The 18,377-nt window shown below is 43.7% G+C and overlaps 1 protein-coding gene and 13 non-coding genes across 14 annotated transcripts in view; 7 read left to right on the top strand and 7 right to left on the bottom strand.

Annotated features, from left to right (window-relative positions):
• Window positions 1–18,377, bottom strand: part of LOC126109515 (synaptic vesicle glycoprotein 2A-like) — a 193,538-nt gene that overhangs the window by 85,127 nt on the left and 90,034 nt on the right. The gene's annotated exons all lie outside the window — the stretch shown is intronic.
• Trnas-cga (transfer RNA serine (anticodon CGA)) lies at window positions 1,811–1,885 on the bottom strand. Its single transcript has one exon. It is a non-coding gene; the product is annotated as a tRNA-Ser (tRNA).
• On the bottom strand, window positions 2,112–2,186 carry Trnas-cga (transfer RNA serine (anticodon CGA)). The gene has a single exon. It is a non-coding gene; the product is annotated as a tRNA-Ser (tRNA).
• On the bottom strand, window positions 2,413–2,487 carry Trnas-cga (transfer RNA serine (anticodon CGA)). Its single transcript has one exon. It is a non-coding gene; the product is annotated as a tRNA-Ser (tRNA).
• Trnas-cga (transfer RNA serine (anticodon CGA)) lies at window positions 2,714–2,788 on the bottom strand. Its single transcript has one exon. It is a non-coding gene; the product is annotated as a tRNA-Ser (tRNA).
• Window positions 3,015–3,089, bottom strand: Trnas-cga (transfer RNA serine (anticodon CGA)). Its single transcript has one exon. It is a non-coding gene; the product is annotated as a tRNA-Ser (tRNA).
• Window positions 3,316–3,390, bottom strand: Trnas-cga (transfer RNA serine (anticodon CGA)). Its single transcript has one exon. It is a non-coding gene; the product is annotated as a tRNA-Ser (tRNA).
• Trnas-cga (transfer RNA serine (anticodon CGA)) lies at window positions 3,637–3,711 on the top strand. The gene has a single exon. It is a non-coding gene; the product is annotated as a tRNA-Ser (tRNA).
• On the top strand, window positions 3,938–4,012 carry Trnas-cga (transfer RNA serine (anticodon CGA)). The gene has a single exon. It is a non-coding gene; the product is annotated as a tRNA-Ser (tRNA).
• Window positions 4,239–4,313, top strand: Trnar-gcg (transfer RNA arginine (anticodon GCG)). The gene has a single exon. It is a non-coding gene; the product is annotated as a tRNA-Arg (tRNA).
• Window positions 4,540–4,614, top strand: Trnas-cga (transfer RNA serine (anticodon CGA)). Its single transcript has one exon. It is a non-coding gene; the product is annotated as a tRNA-Ser (tRNA).
• Window positions 5,142–5,216, top strand: Trnas-cga (transfer RNA serine (anticodon CGA)). Its single transcript has one exon. It is a non-coding gene; the product is annotated as a tRNA-Ser (tRNA).
• On the top strand, window positions 5,443–5,517 carry Trnas-cga (transfer RNA serine (anticodon CGA)). The gene has a single exon. It is a non-coding gene; the product is annotated as a tRNA-Ser (tRNA).
• On the top strand, window positions 5,744–5,818 carry Trnas-cga (transfer RNA serine (anticodon CGA)). The gene has a single exon. It is a non-coding gene; the product is annotated as a tRNA-Ser (tRNA).

Genomic DNA, 18,377 nt, shown 5'->3' on the forward strand with positions numbered 1-18,377 from the left:
TTCCTCCTTCCACGAGGCATCACAACAACCTTTGACCAGGCAACGCCGGTCAACTGCTGTTTGTGTATGAGAAATCTGTTGGAAACGTACCTCATGTCAGCATGTTGTAGGTGTCGCCACCGGTGCCAACCTTGTGCGAATGCTCAGAAAAGCTAATCATTTGCATATCACAGCATCATCTTCCTGTCGGTTAAATTTCGCATCTGTAGCACGTCAATTTTGTGGTGTAGCAATTTTAATGGACAGTAGTGTAGTTTCCGTGTTATAACGCGTGAAATAGCGAAAGTAATTATAACAAGCCGGTATTCTACACACTGACAACACGCTGATTGATACTACACGCACCGTGCGTGTGCATGACTAACAGTCATTCCTCGTTATATCGATGGACGAAAATAAGAAATGTTCAGTAAACATGGGCTTTAAAATGCATACCTTACTCAATAGAGCAGATCTGGTTCATAGTAGCGAAAACTTCTCGGAGCTTTAGAGCTCGTGTTTACAGCACCTTTTTCCTTGTTTTGGTCCCTGCTATCACCTCTGCCTGTCACACAATCTTAACAACAGCAATGCCAGCACATGTACTCCATTGTCATATGTATCAGAACGGATTTCGCTTATAATTTTCGTTTCCAGTACAGTGACCCTTACCTAAAACAGATGCATTTATCCTTTTCCATTGTTCTAGAAAGTGTGTAACGACATCAAGGAATCACACTGTATATGCATACATTTACAGGCGCCTGAGTCTATAACTTGGACACTCTGTAACGTCATTGGATGACGTTTCCGGACATGGGTTCCTGTGTAAATTTTTACCTACCAAGTCTCCTCCACAGCCTCTGGAAATGTGTAATACGAATTGTGAAACACCCCTGTAATAGCTAAAAAAGTTTTTTCAGGGGCTTAAATTTCTGAGGGCAGTAACGCTAATGAATAAAATGGACGTATGTGTCAGAAAGTTTTGATTTAAATCTCTTGAAACTGCCACATACTTTAATGCATAGTTCCCTTACATTTACAGGCGCCTGAGTCTATAACTTTGACACTCTGTAACGTCATTGGATGACGTTTCCGGACATGGGTTCCTGTGTAAAACTTTACCTACCAAGTCTCCTCCACAGCCTCTGGAAATGTGTAATACGAATTGTGAAACACCCCTGTAATAGCTAAAAAAGTTTTTTCAGGGGCTTAAATTTCTGAGGGCAGTAACGCTAATGAATAAAATGGACGTATGTGTCAGAAAGTTTTGATTTAAATCTCTTGAAACTGCCACATACTTTAATGCATAGTTCCCTTACATTTACAGGCGCCTGAGTCTATAACCTTGACACTCTGTAACGTCATTGGATGACGTTTCCGGACATGGGTTCCTGTGTAAAACTTTACCTACCAAGTCTCCTCCACAGCCTCTGGAAATGTGTAATACGAATTGTGAAACACCCCTGTAATAGCTAAAAAAGTTTTTTCAGGGGCTTAAATTTCTGAGGGCAGTAACGCTAATGAATAAACTGGACGTATGTGTCAGAAAGTTTTGATTTAAATCTCTTGAAACTGCCACATACTTTAATGCATAGTTCCCTTACATTTACAGGCGCCTGAGTCTATAACCTTGACACTCTGTAACGTCATTGGATGACGTTTCCGGACATGGGTTCCTGTGTAAAACTTTACCTACCAAGTCTCCTCCACAGCCTCTGGAAATGTGTAATACGAATTGTGAAACACCCCTGTAATATTTCCAGAATGAGATTTTCACTCTGCAGCGGAGTGTGCGCTGATATGAAACTTCCTGGCAGATTAAAACTGTGTGCCCGGCCGAGACTCGAACTCGGGACCTTTGCCTTTCGCGGGCAAGCGCTCTACCAACTGAGCTACCGAAGCACGACTCACGCCCGGTACTCACAGCTTTACTTCTGCCAGTATCTCGTCTCCTACCTTCCAAACTTTACAGAAGCTCTCCTGCGAACCTTGCAGAACTAGCACTCCTGAAAGAAAGGATATAGCGGAGACATGGCTTAGCCACAGCCTGGGGGATATTTCCAGAATGAGATTTTCACTCTGCAGCGGAGTGTGCGCTGATATGAAACTTCCTGGCAGATTAAAACTGTGTGCCCGGCCGAGACTCGAACTCGGGACCTTTGCCTTTCGCGGGCAAGCGCTCTACCAACTGAGCTACCGAAGCACGACTCACGCCCGGTACTCACAGCTTTACTTCTGCCAGTATCTCGTCTCCTACCTTCCAAACTTTACAGAAGCTCTCCTGCGAACCTTGCAGAACTAGCACTCCTGAAAGAAAGGATATAGCGGAGACATGGCTTAGCCACAGCCTGGGGGATATTTCCAGAATGAGATTTTCACTCTGCAGCGGAGTGTGCGCTGATATGAAACTTCCTGGCAGATTAAAACTGTGTGCCCGGCCGAGACTCGAACTCGGGACCTTTGCCTTTCGCGGGCAAGCGCTCTACCAACTGAGCTACCGAAGCACGACTCACGCCCGGTACTCACAGCTTTACTTCTGCCAGTATCTCGTCTCCTACCTTCCAAACTTTACAGAAGCTCTCCTGCGAACCTTGCAGAACTAGCACTCCTGAAAGAAAGGATATAGCGGAGACATGGCTTAGCCACAGCCTGGGGGATATTTCCAGAATGAGATTTTCACTCTGCAGCGGAGTGTGCGCTGATATGAAACTTCCTGGCAGATTAAAACTGTGTGCCCGGCCGAGACTCGAACTCGGGACCTTTGCCTTTCGCGGGCAAGCGCTCTACCAACTGAGCTACCGAAGCACGACTCACGCCCGGTACTCACAGCTTTACTTCTGCCAGTATCTCGTCTCCTACCTTCCAAACTTTACAGAAGCTCTCCTGCGAACCTTGCAGAACTAGCACTCCTGAAAGAAAGGATATAGCGGAGACATGGCTTAGCCACAGCCTGGGGGATATTTCCAGAATGAGATTTTCACTCTGCAGCGGAGTGTGCGCTGATATGAAACTTCCTGGCAGATTAAAACTGTGTGCCCGGCCGAGACTCGAACTCGGGACCTTTGCCTTTCGCGGGCAAGCGCTCTACCAACTGAGCTACCGAAGCACGACTCACGCCCGGTACTCACAGCTTTACTTCTGCCAGTATCTCGTCTCCTACCTTCCAAACTTTACAGAAGCTCTCCTGCGAACCTTGCAGAACTAGCACTCCTGAAAGAAAGGATATAGCGGAGACATGGCTTAGCCACAGCCTGGGGGATATTTCCAGAATGAGATTTTCACTCTGCAGCAGAGTGTGCGCTGATATGAAACTTCCTGGCAGATTAAAACTGTGTGCCCGGCCGAGACTCGAACTCGGGACCTTTGCCTTTCGCGGGCAAGCGCTCTACCAACTGAGCTACCGAAGCACGACTCACGCCCGGTACTCACAGCTTTACTTCTGCCAGTATCTCGTCTCCTACCTTCCAAACTTTACAGAAGCTCTCCTGCGAACCTTGCAGAACTAGCACTCCTGAAAGAAAGGATATAGCGGAGACATGGCTTAGCCACAGCCTGGGGGATATTTCCAGAATGAGATTTTCACTCTGCAGCGGAGTGTGCGCTGATATGAAACTTCCTGGCAGAAGTAAAGCTGTGAGTACCGGGCCTGAGTCGTGCTTCGGTAGCTCAGTTGGTAGAGCGCTTGCCCGCGAAAGGCAAAGGTCCCGAGTTCGAGTCTCGGCCGGGCACACAGTTTTAATCTGCCAGGAAGTTTCATATCAGCGCACACTCCGCTGCAGAGTGAAAATCTCATTCTGGAAATATCCCCCAGGCTGTGGCTAAGCCATGTCTCCGCTATATCCTTTCTTTCAGGAGTGCTAGTTCTGCAAGGTTCGCAGGAGAGCTTCTGTAAAGTTTGGAAGGTAGGAGACGAGATACTGGCAGAAGTAAAGCTGTGAGTACCGGGCGTGAGTCGTGCTTCGGTAGCTCAGTTGGTAGAGCGCTTGCCCGCGAAAGGCAAAGGTCCCGAGTTCGAGTCTCGGCCGGGCACACAGTTTTAATCTGCCAGGAAGTTTCATATCAGCGCACACTTCGCTGCAGAGTGAAAATCTCATTCTGGAAATATCCCCCAGGCTGTGGCTAAGCCATGTCTCCGCTATATCCTTTCTTTCAGGAGTGCTAGTTCTGCAAGGTTCGCAGGAGAGCTTCTGTAAAGTTTGGAAGGTAGGAGACGAGATACTGGCAGAAGTAAAGCTGTGAGTACCGGGCGTGAGTCGTGCTTCGGTAGCTCAGTTGGTAGAGCGCTTGCCCGCGAAATGCAAAGGTCCCGAGTTCGAGTCTCGGCCGGGCACACAGTTTTAATCTGCCAGGAAGTTTCATATCAGCGCACACTCCGCTGCAGAGTGAAAATCTCATTCTGGAAATATCCCCCAGGCTGTGGCTAAGCCATGTCTCCGCTATATCCTTTCTTTCAGGAGTGCTAGTTCTGCAAGGTTCGCAGGAGAGCTTCTGTAAAGTTTGGAAGGTAGGAGACGAGATACTGGCAGAAGTAAAGCTGTGAGTACCGGGCGTGAGTCGTGCTTCGGTAGCTCAGTTGGTAGAGCGCTTGCCCGCGAAAGGCAAAGGTCCCGAGTTCGAGTCTCGGCCGGGCACACAGTTTTAATCTGCCAGGAAGTTTCATATCAGCGCACACTCCGCTGCAGAGTGAAAATCTCATTCTGGAAATATCCCCCAGGCTGTGGCTAAGCCATGTCTCCGCTATATCCTTTCTTTCAGGAGTGCTAGTTCTGCAAGGTTCGCAGGAGAGCTTCTGTAAAGTTTGGAAGGTAGGAGACGAGATACTGGCAGAAGTAAAGCTGTGAGTACCGGGCGTGAGTCGTGCTTCGGTAGCTCAGTTGGTAGAGCGCTTTCCCGCGAAAGGCAAAGGTCCCGAGTTCGAGTCTCGGCCGGGCACACAGTTTTAATCTGCCAGGAAGTTTCATATCAGCGCACACTCCGCTGCAGAGTGAAAATCTCATTCTGGAAATATCCCCCAGGCTGTGGCTAAGCCATGTCTCCGCTATATCCTTTCTTTCAGGAGTGCTAGTTCTGCAAGGTTCGCAGGAGAGCTTCTGTAAAGTTTGGAAGGTAGGAGACGAGATACTGGCAGAAGTAAAGCTGTGAGTACCGGGCGTGAGTCGTGCTTCGGTAGCTCAGTTGGTAGAGCGCTTGCCCGCGAAAGGCAAAGGTCCCGAGTTCGAGTCTCGGCCGGGCACACAGTTTTAATCTGCCAGGAAGTTTCATATCAGCGCACACTCCGCTGCAGAGTGAAAATCTCATTCTGGAAATATCCCCCAGGCTGTGGCTAAGCCATGTCTCCGCTATATCCTTTCTTTCAGGAGTGCTAGTTCTGCAAGGTTCGCAGGAGAGCTTCTGTAAAGTTTGGAAGGTAGGAGACGAGATACTGGCAGAAGTAAAGCTGTGAGTACCGGGCGTGAGTCGTGCTTCGGTAGCTCAGTTGGTAGAGCGCTTGCCCGCGAAAGGCAAAGGTCCCGAGTTCGAGTCTCGGCCGGGCACACAGTTTTAATCTGCCAGGAAGTTTCATATCAGCGCACACTCCGCTGCAGAGTGAAAATCTCATTCTGGAAATATCCCCCAGGCTGTGGCTAAGCCATGTCTCCGCTATATCCTTTCTTTCAGGAGTGCTAGTTCTGCAAGGTTCGCAGGAGAGCTTCTGTAAAGTTTGGAAGGTAGGAGACGAGATACTGGCAGAAGTAAAGCTGTGAGTACCGGGCGTGAGTCGTGCTTCGGTAGCTCAGTTGGTAGAGCGCTTGCCCGCGAAAGGCAAAGGTCCCGAGTTCGAGTCTCGGCCGGGCACACAGTTTTAATCTGCCAGGAAGTTTCACCCCTGTAATAGCTAAAAAAGTTTTTTCAGGGGCTTAAATTTCTGAGGGCAGTAACGCTAATGAATAAAATGGACGTATGTGTCAGAAAGTTTTGATTTAAATCTCTTGAAACTGCCACATACTTTAATGCATAGTTCCCTTACATTTACAGGCGCCTGAGTCTATAACTTTGACACTCTGTAACGTCATTGGATGACGTTTCCGGACATGGGTTCCTGTGTAAAACTTTACCTACCAAGTCTCCTCCACAGCCTCTGGAAATGTGTAATACGAATTGTGAAACACCCCTGTAATAGCTAAAAAAGTTTTTTCAGGGGCTTAAATTTCTGAGGGCAGTAACGCTAATGAATAAAATGGACGTATGTGTCAGAAAGTTTTGATTTAAATCTCTTGAAACTGCCACATACTTTAATGCATAGTTCCCTTACATTTACAGGCGCCTGAGTCTATAACTTTGACACTCTGTAACGTCATTGGATGACGTTTCCGGACATGGGTTCCTGTGTAAAACTTTACCTACCAAGTCTCCTCCACAGCCTCTGGAAATGTGTAATACGAATTGTGAAACACCCCTGTAATAGCTAAAAAAGTTTTTTCAGGGGCTTAAATTTCTGAGGGCAGTAACGCTAATGAATAAAATGGACGTATGTGTCAGAAAGTTTTGATTTAAATCTCTTGAAACTGCCACATACTTTAATGCATAGTTCCCTTACATTTACAGGCGCCTGAGTCTATAACTTTGAGACTCTGTAACGTCATTGGATGACGTTTCCGGACATGGGTTCCTGTGTAAAACATTACCTACCAAGTCTCCTCCACAGCCTCTGGAAATGTGTAATACGAATTGTGAAACACCCCTGTAATAGCTAAAAAAGTTTTTTCAGGGGCTTAAATTTCTGAGGGCAGTAACGCTAATGAATAAAATGGACGTATGTGTCAGAAAGTTTTGATTTAAATCTCTTGAAACTGCCACATACTTTAATGCATAGTTCCCTTACATTTACAGGCGCCTGAGTCTATAACTTTGACACTCTGTAACGTCATTGGATGACGTTTCCGGACATGGGTTCCTGTGTAAAACTTTACCTACCAAGTCTCCTCCACAGCCTCTGGAAATGTGTAATACGAATTGTGAAACACCCCTGTAATAGCTAAAAAAGTTTTTTCAGGGGCTTAAATTTCTGAGGGCAGTAACGCTAATGAATAAAATGGACGTATGTGTCAGAAAGTTTTGATTTAAATCTCTTGAAACTGCCACATACTTTAATGCATAGTTCCCTTACATTTACAGGCGCCTGAGTCTATAACTTTGACACTCTGTAACGTCATTGGATGACGTTTCCGGACATGGGTTCCTGTGTAAAACTTTACCTACCAAGTCTCCTCCACAGCCTCTGGAAATGTGTAATACGAATTGTGAAACACCCCTGTAATAGCTAAAAAAGTTTTTTCAGGGGCTTAAATTTCTGAGGGCAGTAACGCTAATGAATAAAATGGACGTATGTGTCAGAAAGTTTTGATTTAAATCTCTTGAAACTGCCACATACTTTAATGCATAGTTCCCTTACATTTACAGGCGCCTGAGTCTATAACTTTGAGACTCTGTAACGTCATTGGATGACGTTTCCGGACATGGGTTCCTGTGTAAAACATTACCTACCAAGTCTCCTCCACAGCCTCTGGAAATGTGTAATACGAATTGTGAAACACCCCTGTAATAGCTAAAAAAGTTTTTTCAGGGGCTTAAATTTCTGAGGGCAGTAACGCTAATGAATAAAATGGACGTATGTGTCAGAAAGTTTTGATTTAAATCTCTTGAAACTGCCACATACTTTAATGCATAGTTCCCTTACATTTACAGGCGCCTGAGTCTATAACTTTGACACTCTGTAACGTCATTGGATGACGTTTCCGGACATGGGTTCCTGTGTAAAACTTTACCTACCAAGTCTCCTCCACAGCCTCTGGAAATGTGTAATACGAATTGTGAAACACCCCTGTAATAGCTAAAAAAGTTTTTTCAGGGGCTTAAATTTCTGAGGGCAGTAACGCTAATGAATAAAATGGACGTATGTGTCAGAAAGTTTTGATTTAAATCTCTTGAAACTGCCACATACTTTAATGCATAGTTCCCTTACATTTACAGGCGCCTGAGTCTATAACTTTGACACTCTGTAACGTCATTGGATGACGTTTCCGGACATGGGTTCCTGTGTAAAACTTTACCTACCAAGTCTCCTCCACAGCCTCTGGAAATGTGTAATACGAATTGTGAAACACCCCTGTAATAGCTAAAAAAGTTTTTTCAGGGGCTTAAATTTCTGAGGGCAGTAACGCTAATGAATAAAATGGACGTATGTGTCAGAAAGTCTTCATTTAAATCTCTTGAAACTGCCACATACTTTAATGCATAGTTCCCTAGTTTTCCAAACGTACTTCCGCCACGGATCTTAAATTGCCATTTTTGTACAACACGTGAGCTCCTTACTCCCACCATTCTCGTTTGAAACATAGTTATAGGCACACATTGGCCTTCCAAAAATTTGTGATGAGTTAAATACCGCATATGACTGCCATATCCATATGTGAGCTCCTTACTCCCACCATTCTCGTTTGAAACATAGTTATAGGCACACATTGGCCTTCCAAAAATTTGTGATGAGTTAAATACCGCATATGACTGCCATATCCATATGTACTTGTTTCTGACTGAAGTTGATTTTATATTGGCGACAGCTGACGCCAATTGTATGAGCACAGATTAATTTTTATGGTCGATAATAACTTAACACATTCCCGAGGAAACTGAAACACTTACCTATTAAGGCCTTCAATGATTTATTATGAAATAATATCTGCAGTTACCGTACATTATGTGAGGTCGCTGATACTTTGTCGTCGTACCTGGGATGTACAGCTAGCGCCGCACAGCGACGTTATCGCGAATTACTTGGCTGTTAAAGCAACGGTGCTTAACAGTTCAGCTGATCGCGTGGCAAGGCAGTTCTAGTGAGTGCCATGTAAACACCACAAATGCGGCATTTGGCGGGGCAGTGAACGTGATACGTTATAGTATTAACTCTTGTGAGATCGCAATTGATATATGATACAACAAATTGAGTCATTTCCTTTAGCTTCAGTAGCATGCCACTACTAGTTATTTTCCATTGGTAATTTGTTTATCAGTCATCGTCTCCTGATTTCAACAAGTCATTTATTACTTATTCAAATACACGCATACACTCCCTCATCTAAGCTCTATCCAATCCAAATCCCACAACTGCCTCCGCCTCCTCGAACTCCTCTCTGGCCGGACATGGGGTTGAACCCCTCTACCATCCTCCACAGCTCCAAATCCTTAATCCGTCCCATCCTCTGCATGCCCAGTCCCATCTGGATATCCACCCCCCCCCCCCACATTCCGAAATTTTATGTCGTTGACAAACTGTAAATCTAAACTTTTCACGTTACGTAAGGCTACAGAAGCGTTGTCTTTTCCGAACGACTTCTGATCAGAAATTTATTCTGGTTGCTGGAGCCGAAGGTTTTGATTAATCATGCCTTTTGCGTTCTTGAGGAGAGATTTCCATGGAAACTTTCATTCCCTAACACATTCAACAGAGAAGTGAAATACCAGTTTTCATAGATTGTTTAAATTTTTTTTAAAAAGCAAAATATTCTTTTAAATTTTACACCCCCTATTTCACCCCTGCATTGGTTGAATTTCCAAAAACAGTGACATACTTATTGTTTTATTTATAACCAAGAAGACAATTTCAATCTTTCATAGACAGCTTTAAAATGCGTTCATAATGAATTTTTTTATAAAACATTTCATCCCATGTTTCACCCCCTTAGGGACTGAACATTTCATCCCTGTTTCACCGCCTTAGGGACTGAATTTGCGAAAACACTGAAACACATGTTTTGTAATTGGAACTGGGACGTTGAACACCAATTTTCATAGATGTAGTTTCACAATTAGTTTGTTAGTTCTGTAATAATGGTTTCATTTTCAAAAAAAATCTTTCCCCCACTATTTCACTTCCACAGGAGTTAAATTTCCGAAAACGCTGAAACACGTATTTCTTTATTTGTTCAAAAATTCAAAATGGTTCAAATGGCTCTGAGCACTATGGGACTTAACATCTATGGTCATCAGTCCCCTAGAACTTAGAACTACTTAAACCTAACTAACCTGAGGACATCACACAACAGCCAGTCATCACGAGGCAGAGAAAATCCCTGACCCCGCCGTGAATCGAACCCGAGTGTGGGAAGCGAGAACGCTACCGCACGACCACGAGCTGCGGACACTTTGTGAAGAATAAATCAAATATTAATTTTCGTAGGTCTAGCTTTAAAATTGCCTTAATAGTGACACATTTTCAAAAAAAAGTTTAATCTTAGCCGGGGAATTTCGAAAAATCCGTACTTAAACGACGCCAAATTTTAAGTTTCTATTCGTAGCGATATGGGCTCGGCAATGAGTAGTCTATCAATCCGGACATTTGCTTTTAGATTATTATTACCATCTCGCTGAAGATGTGGTTCATCTATGAAACCAGATTAAAGGCTGTTTGATTTTACGCCAAACACGTTTTGCTTTCTTTTATTTACGAAGTAGACTTAGTGAGCTCCAATACATGTTCCCTGAATGCATGTAATAAATGTGTTATGATTGCGTATGTGTTACTGTATTACAATTGTTTTCCGTTATTCTGTTATTGTTTAAGAAACAATTTTTTCGTGCACCAGTTTCGTAATGTTAAATTACTCCTTAGTCCTCACCATGATCATTTGTTGGTTTTCTCATTGCCGAGTGTTGTGACCTCATCCCTTAAGAAACTGAATGGTGGACTAGACGTCTCAACCACATTGACTTCAGCTTTTCTTAATACTCGTACACCGGGAAGATGTAAGCCGTTAACCTTCTTCGTTGAGTTTTGCATATATTGTACGAGGGCAGTTCAATAAGTAATGCAACACATTTTTTTTTGAAACAGGGGTTGTTTTACTCAGCATTGAAATACACCAGGTTATTCCCCAATCTTTTAGCTACACAACACTATTTTTCAACGTAATCTCCATTCAATGCTACGGCCTTACGCCACCTTGAAATGAGGGCCTGTATGCCTGCACGGTACCATTCCACTGGTCGATGTCGGAGCCAACGTCGTACTGCATCAATAACTTCTTCATCATCCGCGTAGTGCCTCCCACGGATTGCGTCCTTCATTGGGCCAAACATATGGAAATCCGACGGTGGGAGATCGGTGCTGTAGGGTGCATGAGGAAGAACAGTCCACTGAAGTTTTGTGAGCTCCTCTCGGGTGCGAAGACTTGTGTGTGGTCTTGCGTTGTCATGAAGAAGGAGAAGTTCGTTCAGATTTTTGTGCCTACGAACACACTGAAGTCGTTTCTTCAATTTCTGAAGAGTAGCACAATACACTTCAGAGTTGATCGTTTGACCATGGGGAAGGACATCGAACAGAATAACCCCTTCACCGTCCCAGAAGACTGTAACCATGACTTTACCGGCTGAGGGTATGGCTTTAAACTTTTTCTTGGTAGGGGAGTGGATGTGGCGCCACTCCATTGATTGCAGTTTTGTTTCAGGTTCGAAGTGATGAACCCATGTTTCATCGCCTGTAACAATCTTTGACAAGAAATTGTCACCCTCAGCCACATGACGAGCAAGCAATTCCGCACAGATGGTTCTCCTTTGCTCTTTATGGTGTTCGGTTAGACGAGGGACCCAGCATGAACAAAACTTTGAATATCCCAACTGGTGAACAATTGTGACAGCACTACCAACAGAGATGTCAAGTTGAGCACTGAGTTGTTTGATGGTGATCCGTCGATCATCTCGAACGAGTGTGTTCGCACGCTCCGCCATTGCAGAAGTCACAGCTGTGCACGGCCGGCCCGCACGCGGGAGATCAGACAGTCTTGCTTGACCTTGCGGCGATGATGACACACGCTTTGCCCAACGACTCACCGTGCTTTTGTCCACTGCCAGATCACCGTAGACATTCTGCAAGCGCCTATGAATATCTGAGATGCCCTGGTTTTCCGCCAAAAGAAACTCGATCACTGCCCGTTGTTTGCAACGCACATCCGTTACAGACGCCATTTTAACAGCTCCGTACAGCGCTGCCACCTGTCGGAAGTCAATGAAACTATACGAGACGAAGCGGGAATGCTTGAAAATATTCCACAAGAAATTTCCGGTTTTTTCAACCAAAATTGGCCGAGAAAAAAAATGTGTTGCATTACTTATTGAACTGCCCTCGTATTTATACAAGAAGAAATTTATTTCTTGATGAGTCTATGAACGTTTGATAAACTGAATCTCGATATGGAAAGAAGCATTTATATTGTGAGCAGTACAGAAGGTGATAAGGGATGTCTCTGTTTCCGAAACAGTTCGCCAAGATACACTACTGGCCATTAAAATTGCCACACCACGAAGATGACGTGCTACAGACGCGAAATTTAACCGACAGCAAGAAGATGCTGTGATATGCAAATGATCAGCTTTTCAGAGTATCCACACAAGGTTGGCGCCAGTGGCGACACCTACAACGTGCTGACGTGAGGAAAGTTTCCAACCGATTTCCCATACACAAGCAGCAGTTGACCGGCGTTGCCTGATAAAACGTTGTTGTGATGCCTCGTGTAAGGAGGAGAAATGCGTACCATCACGTTTCCGACATGGATAAGGTCGGATTGTAGCCTATCGCGATTGCGGTTGTAGCGGGCCTTTGAATTTCGCCGCGCTACACTCGTTCCCTCAGATAAAAATATCCCGTTGCAGCGGTATGAGCGCTCGACGGCAGAGAAAATACCAAAATTGTAACTTTTTTTGTTTTCTTTCCGTTTTCGATTGTCTCTTGATAGCAGAAGCTTAAGGCAGACGTGATCTGATGAAGACGTTAAAAAAAACTTATTAGCTAGTCCTGATCTGATTTTAATGTGTAGACATATTGTGGAAGTTGTTACGAAATTTGGAGGATGGAAGTAGCAAAGTAAATTAAATTGCATACAGTATCAAGATGATTTTAATTGGTATAAATTAGTGATTCCTGGACTATTGCAAGATTTCGGAGCAGACTTTTCACGCAGAAATCAAGGAGATTTTTGAAGACCTGGACGCCGCCCGAAAGAAGACATGTTAACCTGGTAAAGAATGAACTATAAGCTACGCCATTTCCCCCTGTCAGTTACATTTTGTTATTCTCTGTTCTTTTTCAAAAATTTTTGTAGTGGAAATTGGTTTAACTTTTGCTCAAAAACGCCACAAGGACCACCCCAACAATAGCTTTTCCTAATAACGAAGTCCGATAGCTTTTCTGTAATACGAAGTCCGATTTGCAGTTCATTCTTTCCTTTTTTCACGGTCATTTACGATTTTAAAACCCCTTTTTTATTCACCATTTCTTCCCACATTTTCAACCTTTCTTCCTTTTTTTCTTCTCTGTTTTTCTTTTTTTATTAACCACTACACGGTTTATCTTATCGCGACATTGCTGCTCGCGTTGGTCGAGATTCATGACTGTTAGCAGAATACGGAATCTGTGGGTTCAGGAGGGTAATACGGAACGCCCTGCTGGATTCCAACGGCCTCGTATCACTAGCAGTCGAGATGACAGGCATCTTATCCACATGGCTGTAACGGATCGTGCAGCCACGTTTCTATCCTTGAGTCAACAGGTGGGGATGTTTGCAACACAACAACCATCTGCACGACCAGTTCGACGACGTTTGCAGCAGCACGGACTATAAGCTCGAGGACCATGGCTGCGGTTACCCTTGACCCTGCATCACAGACAGGAGCGCCTGCGATGGTGTACTCAACGACGAACCTGGGTGCACGAATGGCAAAACGTCATTTTTTCGGATGAATCCAGGTTCTGTTTACACCATCACGTCGGTCGCATCCGTGAATGGCGACATCGCGGTGAACGCACATTGGAAGCGTGTATTCGTCTTCGCAATACTGGCGTATCATCCGGCGTGATGGTATGGCATGCCATTGGTTACATGTTTCTTGTTCGCATTGACAGCACTTTGAACAGTGGACGTTGCATTTCAGAGGTGTTACGACCCGTGGCTCTACCCTTCGTTCGATCCCTGCGAAACCCTACATTTCAGCAGGATAATGCACGACCGCATGTTGCAGGTCCTCTTCGGGCCTTTCTGGATACAGAAAATGTTCGACTGCTGTCCTGGCCAGCACATTCTCCAGATCTCTCACCAATTGAAAACGTCTGGTGAATGGTGGCCGAGCAACTGGCTCGTCACATCTTACAGGGTGTTGAAAAAAGTGTCGGCGTCGCTTTATACGAGACGCATAATGGAGGAAGTGGTGTCTTCCTCTCAGATGCCTTATGTCGTTGTTGGAAAATCTGCCGCCGCAGCTTGATCAGTGTTTCTGCTACAAACTCAGGTTTTTAAGCAATCACGTAGCGAATGAAGCAGCTATTTTTCGGATATTTTTCTGTCTGTTCCCTTTATGGTAACGCCAAACCTGTTAATTACTGATGTTGTTGAGTCCTAGTTGTGTTGTATAGACATGTGTGATGGTTACCTGGCTAGTGGATTTTCATGCAGCGGCCCGTAGTTTCAGAGAAAATCCCTGTTGAAGTTTTATGCGACCACCGATACCCATGAAGTTTCATACGTTTCAAGCGAGAGAGCTAAGCACAGGGGCTATGAAGGCTCATGCTTACCAAGCTGGAGTTATGGTTTCAAACCTTGTCGGTGTTCTTTTCTTTCAATTTCACCGTACAGAATATCGTTAAATCGTATGCGTCGTGCAAAATTATTCGAAAACAGTAATTTCTGCAGTTGTAATTTCATTAATAAGTCCATCATTGAACCAGTTTCTGTACAAGTGTATTCCGTTAATGGTTCGCATTTCCGTTCTTTTACCCTTCTTATTTACTGGAGCCACCTGCTCTTTCTTTAAATGTTTTTTTTTCAATGAAAATATTTTGGAGTTAATTTCACGCGAATCTACGCTTTATAGTACGCAGATGAATTTGTCTAAGCCCAGCAATGTCACTGTAGTAGATATTCAAAAGTTTTTAGGTGTCTGTATCCTCGCTGCTGTTGTAACACTGAAGAATGTGAGGATGTGTTGGAATAACGTTGTGGGCCCATCAGTCGTACAGGACAATATTGCTGTCAATAAATTTGAGCAAGTGAGTCGCTTGTTACCCTTTCAAGACAATTTAGCAAATACTAATGGAGAAGACAAGCTCAGAAAGATAAGGCCTATTTTTACGCACCTGGATAAAAATTTAGTTCAGTTCATGGAGGAGTCATTAACTGCAGATAAACAGATGTGTGCTACCAAAGCTAGGCACCATCTCAAAATTTAAATGCCAGATAAACGGCATAAATATGGCTGTAAACAGTTTTTACTGTGTGGTGTATCTGGGCATGCTTACAAAAAGGAGATGTATACCGGACATGAATACGAATGGGACAAGAATGATGCAGAGCTGGAGCTTGGTGCCAGCAGCAATGTGGTTTTTAGATCTTGCCGGAATGTACCAGAGAATGTAAATGACAAAATTTACTTTGATAATTATTACACATCAATACCGCTAATGCATTATTTGAAGGGAAGAGTCATTTTATCTCTAGGAACTGTTAGAAGAAATAGAGTTCACAATAAGAAACTCCCAGACGACAAGTCCCTGAGTAACGAGGAAAGGGGTAAAAATACTTGAGTTTATTGGAAATTATGAAGGAACAGATATCTCAGATGTACTCTGGAAGGACAACAAGACAGTCATGTTGTTATCCACGTTTGTAGGACGTGACCCTGTAAGCAAAGTAAAGACATATGATAGAAGTAGGAAGGAACATCTTTTTGTATCTGTCCAAACATTTTGCAGATCTGTAACAAACAGAGGGGCGAGTCGAACTTCTAGACAGTTTGATTGGCAGATACAGAATCATAATGCGGAGTAAGAAGTAGTACTTTCGAATATTTTACCATCTTGTTGATGTAGCCACAATCAACAGCTGGATTTTGTACCGCAGAGTTAACAGCGTCGGCAACCCAGTGTCTCAAGCTAAGGAGCTTCGATTAGCAAATTTTGGGAATGAACTGACTGAAACTTTGCTCAAAATTGGTTTCACTTCTACACCAAAGAGAAGATGGCCAAGTTTTATAGAGAAACCACCAGCAAAGAAGAAGAAGACAGCTCCACACCATCCAACTAAAAATGTCAGATTCGATCAGGTCGGACACTAGCATGTTTATTAAGATAAAAAATGGAGTTGCAAAAATGAAAATTGCAAAGGCTATACCATTATTAAACGCAAAAAATGTAACCTGGAGCTGTGTCTTAACAAGGAAGGCAACTTTCACTAAATATCATGTACTGTGATTTTAATGTTTTCAGGTTTACTTTACAGAACTATCCTGCTGTAAATGCCACTGAGATCAGTAATACGAAATTTAAGTTCAAAATCAGATATCTTATATAATCTTTGTTCGATAAAATGTATTTGTTACTTAATTTTCCTGTTTCATTTGCTGTTGTAAAAGTTTTGGTAACTGGAGAGTGTGTTATGTCTAAACACATGTTGCCAAATGGCAACAAGTAATCCTGTTGCACTTTTAATGTTATCACCATTGCTTTTAATATCACCGAACGTTGTTTTGACTCTCCTGTATGCTGAGTCTGTCCTTCCGACATTTCTTTTTCGATCACATTTTTCCTGCAGCCATTTCGGTTTACCTTCCCTGCACTTCCTATTTATTTCATTCCTCAGCAACTTGTATTTCTGTATTCCTGAGTTTCCCGGAACATTTTTGTACTTCCTCCTTTCATCAATTAACTGAAGTATTTCTTCTGTTATCTATATTTCATCGCAGTTACCTATGCTTTCCTTTCCAACTTCTGTGATGACCCTTTTTAGAGATGTCCATTCCTCTTCAACTGTACTGCCTACTGAGGTATTCCTTATTGCTATATCTATAGCCTTAGTGAAATTTAAGTGTATCTCATCATTCCTCAGTACTTCCGTATCCGACTTCTTTGCGTATTGGTTCTTCCCGACTAATGTCCTAAACTTCAGCCTATTTTTCATCACTACTACATTGTGATATGAGTATATCTGCTCCTGGCTACGGTTTACAATCCAGTATCTGATTTCGGAATCTCTGTCTCACCATGATGTAATATAACTGAAATCTTCCCGTATCTCCCGGCCTTTTCCAAGTATAACTCCTCCTCTTGTGATTCTGGAACAGGGTATTCGCTATTACTAGCTGAAACTTGTTGCAGAACTCAATTAGTCTTTCTCCTCTCTCATTTCTTGTCCCAAGGCCATATTCTTCTGTAACCTTTTCTTCTACTCCTTCCCCTACAACTGCATTCAGGTCCCCCATGACTATTAGATTTTCATATCCCTTTACATACTGTATTACTTTTTCAGTATCCTCATACACTTTCTCTATCTCTGCATCTTCAGCTTGCGACGTCTGACTGTATACCTGAACTATCGTTGTCGGTGTTGGTTTGCTGTCTATTCTGGTAAGAACAACGCTGTCACTGAACTGTTCACAGTAACACACTCTCTGCCCGATTCATAAAGAATCCTACTCCTGTTACACCATTTTCTGCTGCTGTTGATATTACCCTATACTCATCTGACCAGAAATCCTTGTCTTCTTTTCACTTCACTTCACTGACCCCTACTATATCTAGATTGAGCCTTTGCATTTCCCCTTCCAGATGTTCTAGTTTCCCAACCCTGTTCAAGCTTCTGACATTCCACGCCCCGACTAGTAGGACGTTATCCTTCCGTTGATTATTCAATTCTTTTCTCATGGTAACCTCCCCCTTGGCAGTCCCCTCCTGGAGGTCCGAATGGGGGACTATTCCGGAGTCTGTTGCCAATCATCATGACACTTCTTCAATTACAGGACACATGTCCTGTGGATACACGTTACGTATCTGTAATGCAGTGGTTTCCATTGCCTTCTGCATCCTCATGCCGTTGATCATTGCTGATTCTTCCGCCTTTAGGGGCAATTACCCACCTAGGACAAGAGAGTGGCCTGAATCTCTGTCCGCTCTTCCGCCCTCTTTGACAAGGCCGTTGGCGGAATGAGGGTGACTTTTTATACCGGAAGTCTTCGGCCGTCAATGCTGATTATTTATCAAACTTTAAGCAGCGGCGGTATTCGATCCCGGGACCGAAGACGTGGATTTGTTTCCACCGGCTGCCACATGAATGCTGAGAACTGTAAGAACAAATAGACACAAACATATGCGCTTCTAGAGAGTGTGATGCATCTACAACGCAAGTATCCCAATCTAGAGATGCATGCATCCTACATTTTAATGACACGTTGTGTTATATTGCACGACATGACGAATGCCATGTCGGATGACATGAGTCATGTTATACGACATGACATCGTTTATTTACTCCTGCGAAGGAGAGCTTCTGTAATGCTTGGAGAGTAGCAGACGAGATACTGGCAGAAGAAAAGCTGTG

This window comes from Schistocerca cancellata, chromosome 12 (assembly GCF_023864275.1).
Source record: "Schistocerca cancellata isolate TAMUIC-IGC-003103 chromosome 12, iqSchCanc2.1, whole genome shotgun sequence".
In the NCBI taxonomy this organism is placed as follows: Eukaryota; Metazoa; Arthropoda; class Insecta; order Orthoptera; family Acrididae; genus Schistocerca; species Schistocerca cancellata.